Raw genomic sequence first — 11,428 nt, 5'->3', positions numbered from 1 at the left:
CTTTATACGTTACTAATTAAGTGTAAAGAACATATTTGGAATCATGATAGTTATTCTTAGAGGGATATATTTATTATATTTATAATTATGATGGAATTTGTTTTGTATAGGCTTTTAATTGTATGGGGTTTTTTTGCATGTTAACCCATTAGTTGCTAGCCTCACAGGTGGACTCCCTTCTTTGTATTTGGTCAGTTGTGGTTCAGACCATGATTAAGACAGTTTGTTGAAACGCGTCGCTCTGACCGGGACAATTTTATATTATGTGCTGCATGTTCTTGGATTTTATGAAAACCTTACAAATAAAGATACCTTTTTAATTCAATAAAAGATGGTGCTGTATTTATGCTTTCTAATTTATCTGCTGACTTCTCAACCATCCGTGTGCTGATTTCTCCATTACGGGACTGCAGCAAGTGTGGTGAGCTGATACAGTATATTTTTTGTTTATAAGAGAAAATAATGCTTCTAGAAAAGATCAAAAATTGCCCAGTTTACATATGCCTTTAATTAGCATCACAGGTCTCTAGAAAATATATACAGTTTTAATTTAAACAGTGAAAAGTAGTTGTTGTGCTATTTGGTATCATGATGAGCAAGCACTACTATGTGACAGTACTTGTATCCATCCAGTCAACTGTTTGATACAAGTATAATGCAAGTCAATGAATGACTTGAGCTTTTTTTTTTTTTTTTTTTTTTTACTAGAAAAATTAATTTCCCCATTGACTTCCATTTATACTTTGTACACAAGTGGTGACGATCTAAGCATCGAACTGCGTCCTGAGCATGGCCGTGCTCGCTGGTCACTAGTGAGTACTGCATGGAATATGGACCAAAGAGTTGTCTCATGATATTAGAAAGAAAACAGATAAATGTTAAAGGCTATACAATCTCTAAAACGTGTGTCTGTTGGACTATAGCTGACATCCCTATATGTTATAAGAAGAAAGTTGATGACAAAGTTTCAAGAGATGAATAATATGGTGATAAAAAGAGGCCTGAGATTGGAGGTGACGTCTAGAGTACATCAGTGTCAGATCATCCTCAGTGGCTGCTGCCATGTGGACTTTGTGGAGGATGACTGAGGAACTCATTGTTGAAAAATAAGGCATAAGAAAAACTGGAATTGGCAGAAATACATTGATAAGGACTAAAGCTTTTGGGAGGATGTCATTTGGTCTGATGAGACAAAACTGGAGCTTTTTGGAAAGTCACATCAGCACAAAAAGAAAAGAACATTATACCTACTGTGAAACATGAAGGATTAGGTGTGTTTTCTGGCGCACTGTCTTGCATCTGTGCAATGAGCTTTCTAGACTATCAGGGTATTCTGGAGCAAACCGCAGCACAGTCCAAAGCTTCATCTGAGTCATCTAACCGGATAATAACCCAAAACACAGCTAAATATATGCAAGAACAGCTTAGAGCAAAACATTGGGATTTTCTGAAGTGGCTTCTGTGAGCCTTGAACATCTGTGGAAGGAGCTGAAACCTGCAGCGTGGAGAATGCACCTTCACACCTGAGACACGAGGAACCGTCTGCTTACAAGGAGCCGGCCAAAATACCTGAGGACGGGTGCAGAAGTCTCATTTAAAGTTATTGAAATCATTTGTTTGCAGTGATGGGTGACGCAACAAAATATGGCATTATGGGAACCATTGTTTTGTCCTGTGTTTAGTGATCATTGTGGGGTTTTCTTTAATAGAAGTTACCAACAAGTGGGTATAAAATGCTCAGGTAAAAAACCTATATTGGCTTAAAATCCCCTAGATTGCACCATTAGAGAGAATTCAGTCCAAATGATGTCCTAACGTTTTAATCCAGAAGTGAATGGTGGAGACCATCGCTGGCAGGAGCAGTTCACGGTTTCTGTTCAGAGGGTTTGTGGTTTGCTCCGGGGTCCGGTTGCTTCTTCTGATCTGTGGTGGATTGTGGCTGAGATGTCATGTACTGAAAGGAGATTACAAGTCAGTAACCATATATATAACGAAAAAAGAGTGCACTCAAAACCAATATAATTAATAAAATATAATTTATTAGAATTTCTTAAAACATTTTTGTAATTTAAAAAATATATTTCAATATTAATCGCAAAAAAAACACTTTTTGACAACACTATTGAACACAGGAAAAAATATACTGTAAAATTGATTAATAAAAAACATGCACCAATAATAAATAACGTTCCCCAAATAAAAATTGTTGTGCACTGTGCCGTTTAATAGAAGAATAATTGTATATATGTGTGTAAATACATAAAAAATAATTCCAAGAAGAAGGCACAGCGCCGAAACGCGCGTCGGGAAGCTCTTTTGATTCCACATGGGCACAGGTAACACATGGCCATTGTGACTACTATGTAGGTTCTTTATTATATTTAATATGTCCCTGTAATGCTTCACCGCTAATTTATATGCCCAATATAACAGTGTCCAGATTATGTGCTGGTGTTAATTTTGACTCAGTACACGCTCACTTTGATTTCTACATAAATCATTAGGGCAGCGTTCAAACCCCAAGCTGATGGTTGGTTTCTGATTGTACACATGCTCACTTTGACTCTAGATTAAGTGATGGTTTAAATATCTATTTACTAATTATGGGTTATAACTTACCGTATTTTTCGGACCATAAGACGCACTTTTTTTCCCCCAAATGTTGGGGGAAAGTTGGGGGTGCGTCTTATGGTCTGACTATAGGGCTGCGGCTGGGAATGAGGGTGCTGCAGGTCATCGGGGGCACGAGCAGGCAGCAGCAGTGCCTGCCGTGACCACGTGGGCCCGCTCATTACATATGCACGCCCATCCTCCCGCCCATCTCTCAGCGCTGAAGCCGGCGCTACAGGTGGGCGGGAGGACGAGCGGGGATGCGCGCATAGCAAAGAGCCGGCCGCATGATCACCCCTGGCAATTACAGCCTGGAGTGATCATGTGCGGCTGTATTCACTGCCCCCCGCGCGTCATTACCAGCGCGGGGTGCAGTGAATCAGTGCACTCACCCGTCCCCGTGTGTGGAGCCGGCCCCCTGCTGCACGCGATGTCTTCCTGTCTGTGCCGGTCAGCTGATTTGTGCTGAGCTGGTCAGCTGATCGGCACAGACAGGAAGACATCGCGATGCTGCAGGGGAACGGCTCCACACACAGGTCAGCGTGCCAGAGAGGAAGATGATCGGCTGCAGGGAGTGAGGAAAAGGTGAGTATAAACGTTTATTTTTTTCTCTGTGCTATAGGATACAGGCCATATACCAGGATGGTATATGAGCACGATGGGGGCATATAGCAGGATGGGAGTATATGAGCAGGAGGGATGGGGGGGGTATGTGAACAGGCTGGATGGGGGGGGGTATGTGAACAGGCTGGATGGGGGGGGGGGGGTATGTGAACAGGCTGGATGGGGGGGGGGTATGTGAACAGGCTGGATGGGGGGGGTATGTGAACAGGCTGGATGGGGGGGGGGGTATGTGAACAGGCTGGATGGGGGGGGGGTATGTGAACAGGCTGGATGGGGGGGGGGGTATGTTGTAGAAACAGGCTGGATGGGGGGGGGGGTATGTGAACAGGCTGGATGGGGGGGGGTATGTGAACAGGCTGGATGGGGGGGGGGGTATGTGAACAGGCTGGATGGGGGGGTATGTGAACAGGCTGGATGGGGGGGGGGTATGTGAACAGGCTGGATGGGGGGGGGGTATGTGAACAGGCTGGATGGGGGGGGGTATGTGAACAGGCTGGATGGGGGGGGGTATGTGAACAGGCTGGATGGGGGGGGGGGTATGTGAACAGGCTGGATGGGGGGGGGGGTATGTGAACAGGCTGGATGGGGGGGGGGTATGTGAACAGGCTGGATGGGGGGGGGCATGTGAACAGGCTGGATGGGGGGGGGCATGTGAACAGGCTGGATGGGGGGGGGCATGTGAACAGGCTGGATGGGGGGGGGGTATGTGAACAGGCTGGATGGGGGGGGGGGTATGTGAACAGGCTGGATGGGGGGGGGGGTATGTGAACAGGCTGGATGGGGGGGGTATGTGAACTGGATGGGGGGGTATGTGAACTGGATGGGGGGGGTATGTGAACTGGATGGGGGGGGGGGTATGTGAACTGATGGGGGGGGGGGTATGTGAACAGGCTGGATGGGGGGGGGGGGGTATGTGAACAGGCTGGATGGGGGGGGGGGGTATGTGAACAGGCTGGATGGGGGGGGGGGGGTATGTGAACAGGCTGGATGGGGGGGGTATGTGAACAGGCTGGATGGGGGGGGGGTATGTGAACAGGCTGGATGGGGGGGGGGTATGTGAACAGGCTGGATGGGGGGGGTATGTGAACAGGCTGGATGGGGGGGGTATGTGAACAGGCTGGATGGGGGGGGGTATGTGAACAGGCTGGATGGGGGGGGGTATGTGAACAGGCTGGATGGGGGGGGTATGTGAACAGGCTGGATGGGGGGGGGGGTATGTGAACAGGCTGGATGGGGGGGGGGGTATGTGAACAGGCTGGATGGGGGGGGGCATGTGAACAGGCTGGATGGGGGGGGGCATGTGAACAGGCTGGATGGGGGGGGGCATGTGAACAGGCTGGATGGGGGGGGGGTATGTGAACAGGCTGGATGGGGGGGGGGGTATGTGAACAGGCTGGATGGGGGGGTATGTGAACAGCTGGATGGGGGGGTATGTGAACTGGATGGGGGGGTATGTGAACTGGATGGGGGGGGTATGTGAACTGGATGGGGGGGGGGGTATGTGAACTGGATGGGGGGGGGGGTATGTTGAACAGGCTGGATGGGGGGGGGGGGGTATGTGAACAGGCTGGATGGGGGGGGGGGGTATGTGAACAGCTGGATGGGCGGGGGGGGGGTATGTGAACAGGCTGGATGGGGGGGGGGGGGGGGGTATGTGAACAGGCTGGATGGGGGGGGTATGTGAACAGGCTGGATGGGGGGGGGTATGTGAACAGGCTGGATGGGGGGGGGGTATGTGAACAGGCTGGATGGGGGGGGGGTATGTGAACAGGCTGGATGGGGGGGGGGGTATGTGAACAGGCTGGATGGGGGGGGGGTATGTGAACAGGCTGGATGGGGGGGTATGTGAACAGGCTGGATGGGGGGGTATGTGAACTGGATGGGGGGGGGGTATGTGAACAGCTGGATGGGGGGGGGTATGTGAACAGGCTGGATGGGGGGGGTATGTGAACAGGCTGGATGGGGGGGGCATGTGAACAGGCTGGATGGGGGGGGCATGTGAACAGGCTGGATGGGGGGGGGCATGTGAACAGGCTGGATGGGGGGGGCATGTGAACAGGCTGGATGGGGGGGGCATGTGAACAGGCTGGATGGGGGGGGCATGTGAACAGGCTGGATGGGGGGGGCATGTGAACAGGCTGGATGGGGGGGGCATGTGAACAGGCTGGATGGGGGGGGCATGTGAACAGGCTGGATGGGGGGGGCATGTGAACAGGCTGGATGGGGGGGCATGTGAACAGGCTGGATGGGGGGGGGCATGTGAACAGGCTGGATGGGGGGGGCATGTGAACAGGCTGGATGGGGGGGGCATGTGAACAGGCTGGATGGGGGGGGCATGTGAACAGGCTGGATGGGGGGGGCATGTGAACAGGCTGGATGGGGGGGGCATGTGAACAGGCTGGATGGGGGGGGCATGTGAACAGGCTGGATGGGGGGGGCATGTGAACAGGCTGGATGGGGGGGGCATGTGAACAGGCTGGATGGGGGGGGGCATGTGAACAGGCTGGATGGGGGGGTATGTGAACAGGCTGGATGGGGGGGTATGTGAACAGGCTGGATGGGGGGGTATGTGAACAGGCTGGATGGGGGGTATGTGAACAGGCTGGATGGGGGGGGTATGTGAACAGGCTGGATGGGGGGGTATGTGAACAGGCTGGATGGGGGGGTATGTGAACAGGCTGGATGGGGGGGTATGTGAACAGGCTGGATGGGGGGGTATGTGAACAGGCTGGATGGGGGGGTATGTGAACAGGCTGGATGGGGGGGGTATGTGAACAGGCTGGATGGGGGGGTATGTGAACAGGCTGGATGGGGGGGGTATGTGAACAGGCTGGATGGGGGGGTATGTGAACAGGCTGGATGGGGGGGTATGTGAACAGGCTGGATGGGGGGGTATGTGAACAGGCTGGATGGGGGGGTATGTGAACAGGCTGGATGGGGGGGTATGTGAACAGGCTGGATGGGGGGGTATGTGAACAGGCTGGATGGGGGGGTATGTGAACAGGCTGGATGGGGGGGGTATGTGAACAGGCTGGATGGGGGGGTATGTGAACAGGCTGGATGGGGGGGTATGTGAACAGGCTGGATGGGGGGGTATGTGAACAGGCTGGATGGGGGGGTATGTGAACAGGCTGGATGGGGGGGTATGTGAACAGGCTGGATGGGGGGGTATGTGAACAGGCTGGATGGGGGGGTATGTGAACAGGCTGGATGGGGGGGTATGTGAACAGGCTGGATGGGGGGGTATGTGAACAGGCTGGATGGGGGGGTATGTGAACAGGCTGGATGGGGGGGTATGTGAACAGGCTGGATGGGGGGGTATGTGAACAGGCTGGATGGGGGGGGTATGTGAACAGGCTGGATGGGGGGGGTATGTGAACAGGCTGGATGGGGGGGGTATGTGAACAGGCTGGATGGGGGGGGGTATGTGAACAGGCTGGATGGGGGGGTATGTGAACAGGCTGGATGGGGGGGGTATGTGAACAGGCTGGATGGGGGGGTATGTGAACAGCTGGATGGGGGGGGTATGTGAACAGGCTGGATGGGGGGGGTATGTGAACAGGCTGGATGGGGGGGGTATGTGAACAGGCTGGATGGGGGGGGTATGTGAACAGGCTGGATGGGGGGGTATGTGAACAGGCTGGATGGGGGGGGTATGTGAACAGGCTGGATGGGGGGGGGTATGTGAACAGGCTGGATGGGGGGGGTATGTGAACAGGCTGGATGGGGGGGGTATGTGAACAGGCTGGATGGGGGGGGTATGTGAACAGCTGGATGGGGGGGGTATGTGAACAGGCTGGATGGGGGGGGTATGTGAACAGGCTGGATGGGGGGGGTATGTGAACAGGCTGGATGGGGGGGGTATGTGAACAGGCTGGATGGGGGGGGTATGTGAACAGGCTGGATGGGGGGGTATGTGAACAGGCTGAATGGGGGGGGTATGTGAACAGGCTGGATGGGGGGGGTATGTGAACAGGCTGGATGGGGGGGGTATGTGAACAGGCTGGATGGGGGGGGTATGTGAACAGGCTGGATGGGGGGGGTATGTGAACAGGCTGGATGGGGGGGGTATGTGAACAGGCTGGATGGGGGGGGGTATGTGAACAGGCTGGATGGGGGGGGTATGTGAACAGGCTGGATGGGGGGGGTATGTGAACAGGCTGGATGGGGGGGGTATGTGAACAGGCTGGATGGGGGGGTATGTGAACAGGCTGGATGGGGGGGGTATGTGAACAGGCTGGATGGGGGGGGTATGTGAACAGGCTGGATGGGGGGGGTATGTGAACAGGCTGGATGGGGGGGGTATGTGAACAGGCTGGATGGGGGGGTATGTGAACAGGCTGGATGGGGGGGGTATGTGAACAGGCTGGATGGGGGGGGTATGTGAACAGGCTGGATGGGGGGGGTATGTGAACAGGCTGGATGGGGGGGGTATGTGAACAGGCTGGATGGGGGGGGTATGTGAACAGGCTGGATGGGGGGGGGTATGTGAACAGGCTGGATGGGGGGGGTATGTGAACAGGCTGGATGGGGGGGGGGTATGTGAACAGGCTGGATGGGGGGGGTATGTGAACAGGCTGGATGGGGGGGGGGGTATGTGAACAGGCTGAGGGGGGGGGTATGTGAACAGGCTGGATGGGGGGGGGGTATGTGAACAGGCTGGATGGGGGGGGGGGTATGTGAACAGGCTGGATGGGGGGGGGGGTATGTGAACAGGCTGGATGGGGGGGGGGTATGTGAACAGGCTGGATGGGGGGGGGGTATGTGAACAGGATGGATGGGGGTTTATAGCAGGATCATATACAAGGCAGGAGGATCATTACCAGGATGGGGTACCTTAGTAGAGAATTTGGGGACATTACCCCCATAACAGTGTCAGCAGCAGATCCTCGCCCCATAACAGTGTGTCATGACCACATTTTTTGCTTAAAGTTTTATTTTCCCATTTTCCTCCTCTATAACCAGGGTGCGTCTTATAGTCCGAAAAATACGGTATTTATTATTATTTCTTTATGAACTGGTGTCTCATGTGAGTGTGTTATATTACAATTTGGTAAATTATTAACCTTTTGAGAGTCTTATGTGATTAATATAAATATATAATACAATCTGGACAATTTTGTGTATATATATATATATATATATCTCAATTATTTTTTATGTATTTACACACATATATACAATTATTCTATTAAAGGGCACGGTGCACAACAATTTTTATTTGAGGAACGTTATTTATTATTGCATGTTTTGTATTAATCAATTATATATTTTTTCCTGTGTTCAATAGTGTTGAGTCAAAAAGTGGGTTTTTTTGCGATTAATATTGAAAAATATTTTTTAAATTACAAAAATGTTTTAAGAAATTCTAATAAATGGTATTTTATTAATTATATTGGTTTTGAGTGCACTCTTTTTTTTTATATATATATATATCTAATTATTGGTGCTTTATACTTTATGTGGTCCATATAAAAAATGTATGTATTTCATATATTATTTTTTGTTACAAAAAAGTATTGTATATATCTTTGATATACAGTAAACCTAAATATGTCAGTAACTGTGTATAGCATTGCAGATCCGCACCGCACTACCTCCACATTTGCACGTAGCACACATGATCGGATGTGAAATAGCCGGGGTATATACAGCGGCTCACTGTCTAGTAATTAGGAGACATAGTATCGGCTGGTTGTTTCCCTCCCCTTACCTTTCTGTACCAGGTCACTAGGAGAGCCTTGAAGGTGTCCGGCTGCTGCGTGCCGGGTACCAGCTCCGCTATGTTCCTCCAGCGCGGCTGTGCGGTGTAGGAGGCGGTGGCGTCCTCCGCTAGGTACGTCCAGTTTACATCCTATAGGAGCGCAGTGTGAGAAGTCGCCCGCCGTTCTGTGATTCACAATGTCCTCTGTACTCACCTGCGGATTGTAGGTTGTCACTCCTCCTGGCGCCGTCCATCCGCGATCCTCACGATGACGGACGCTCCCGACAACCGCACAATCTGTAACGGGCGGTATGGTTCTTATAGTCTCTCTTCACTGCCAGACTGACAGCAATTTACCTTGGCTGATATTACAGCCTTGTAATCAGTCGTTCTATGTCCACTCCCCCCCCATTATAATACCCATCCCCCATACCAGCACCTGTGCCCCCCGATCTCCGGAGCTTTTCTTACCGCGCTTTTCTCTTCCAACTCCTGCAATTTTTGTCTGCAATCTCCTGACCGCAGGGCGCGCAATGCAGTCTATGGAGGGAAAGGTCACAAATTAGGAAGCGCTGAGGGTTACCCCTCATCTGGGGCACACACATCAATGTCAGCACACTGTATAGATTATATATATATATATATATATATACTGTTACTACCCAGGGCTCCATGCGCTAATTAGAGGAGTAGTCGTTACCTGGCCGGGGGCTCCTTGCGCTAATTAGAGGAGTAGTCGTTACCTGGCCGGGGGCTCTTTGCGCTAATTAGAGAATAGTCGTTACCTGGCCGGGGGCTCCATGCGCTAATTAGAGGAGTAGTCGTTACCTGGCCGGGGGCTCCATGCGCTAATTAGAGGAGTAGTCGTTACCTGGCCGGGGGCTCCTTGCGCTAATTAGAGGAATAGTCGTTACCTGGCCGGGGGCTCCATGCGCTAATTAGAGGAGTAGTCGTTACCTGGCCGGGGGCTCCTTGCGCTAATTAGAGGAGTAGTCGTTACCTGGCCGGGGGCTCCTTGCGCTAATTAGAGGAATAGTCGTTACCTGGCCGGGGCTCCTTGCGCTAATTAGAGGAGTAGTCGTTACCTGGCCGGGGGCTCCTTGCGCTAATTAGAGGAGTAGTCGTTACCTGGCCGGGGGCTCCTTGCGCTAATTAGAGAATAGTCGTTACCTGGCTGGGGCTCCTTGCGCTAATTAGAGGAGTAGTCGTTACCTGGCTGGGGGCTCCTTGCGCTAATTAGAGGAGTAGTCGTTACCTGGCCGGGGGCTCCTTGCGCTAATTAGAGGAGTAGTCGTTACCTGGCCGGGGGCTCCTTACGCTAATTAGAGGAGTAGTCGTTACCTGGCCGGGGGCTCCTTGGTACAGGGGCAGCTGATACACCCCATGGTTACAGTAACGCTTGTAGAAGACACCTAGTGCCGTCCATGCCTGTGCGGCCGGTCTAAACACCGGTGCTTGTGTCCTGCGCTGGTGATTCACGCCGGGTCTGTGCAGATTGTGGAACATTCGCCTCCGATTCTTGTGTCACAACCTCATGCAGGTGGATGATGATGGTCAGATGTTTATGGAATATTCTGCGGGTGAAGGTCTACGTGAAGAGACAACAGTGAAGGTTAGATTGCTGTAAATGTGGTCATAGCATGCCAGGGCGCTATTAGGTAAGCAGAATGAGGGCACAGAGAGCTGGATGATGGCGGATCTACAGGGCACAGAGACAGCCAAATGGCGGAAGATCTACAGGGACAGCCGGATGACGGAAGATCTACAGGGACAGCCGGATGATGGCGGATCTACAGGGACAGGCCGGATGACGGCGGATCTACAGGGACAGCCGGATGACGGCGGATCTACAGGGACAGCCGGACGACGGCGGATCTACAGGGACAGCCGGGACGACGGCGGATCTACAGGGACAGCCGGACGACGGCGGATCCACAAGGACAGGCCGGACGACGGCGGATCCACAGGGACAGGCCGGACGACGGCGGATCCACAGGGACAGCGGACGACGGCGGATCCACAGGGACAGCCGGACGACGGCGGATCCACAGGGACAGCCGGACGACGGCGGATCCACAGGACAGCCGGACGACGGCGGATCCACAGGGACAGCCGGACGACGGCGGATCCACAGGGACAGCCGGACGACGGCGGATCCACAGGGACAGCCGGACGACGGCGGATCCACAGGGACAGCCGGACGACGGCGGATCCACAGGGACAGCCGGACGGCGGCGGATCACAGGGACAGCCGGACGGCGGCGGATCCACAGGGACAGCCGGACGACGGCGGATCCACAGGGACAGGCCGGACGACGGCGGATCTACAGGGACAGCCGGACGACGGCGGATCTACAGGGACAGCCGGACGACGGCGGATCTACAGGGACAGCCGGACGACGGCGGATCTACAGGGCACAGTGGGATGATGGCGGGTCTACAGGCACAGTGGGATGATGGCGGGTCTACAGGGCACAGAGACAGCTGGAT

General features: G+C 52.9%; 1 long non-coding RNA gene across 2 annotated transcripts; it reads right to left on the bottom strand.

The window, feature by feature from the left end:
• Window positions 1-494: 494 nt before the first annotated feature.
• Window positions 495-10,521, bottom strand: LOC142249513 (uncharacterized). Of its 2 annotated transcripts, none has more exons than XR_012725072.1 (5): window positions 10,280-10,521; window positions 9,410-9,478; window positions 9,153-9,235; window positions 8,948-9,088; window positions 495-1,954 (listed from the first exon to the last, which is right to left on the bottom strand). It is a non-coding gene; the product is annotated as an uncharacterized LOC142249513 (long non-coding RNA). The 2 variants fall into 2 exon arrangements; XR_012725073.1 differs by lacking the exon at window positions 10,280-10,521 and adding an exon at window positions 9,639-9,657.
• Between the last annotated feature and the right edge of the window lie 907 nt (window positions 10,522-11,428).

Source organism: Anomaloglossus baeobatrachus, chromosome 8, assembly GCF_048569485.1.
Source record: "Anomaloglossus baeobatrachus isolate aAnoBae1 chromosome 8, aAnoBae1.hap1, whole genome shotgun sequence".
Classification (NCBI taxonomy): Eukaryota; Metazoa; Chordata; class Amphibia; order Anura; family Aromobatidae; genus Anomaloglossus; species Anomaloglossus baeobatrachus.
The sequence above is the reverse complement of the archived record's forward strand: the minus strand, read 5'-3'. Positions and strand labels throughout refer to the sequence as shown.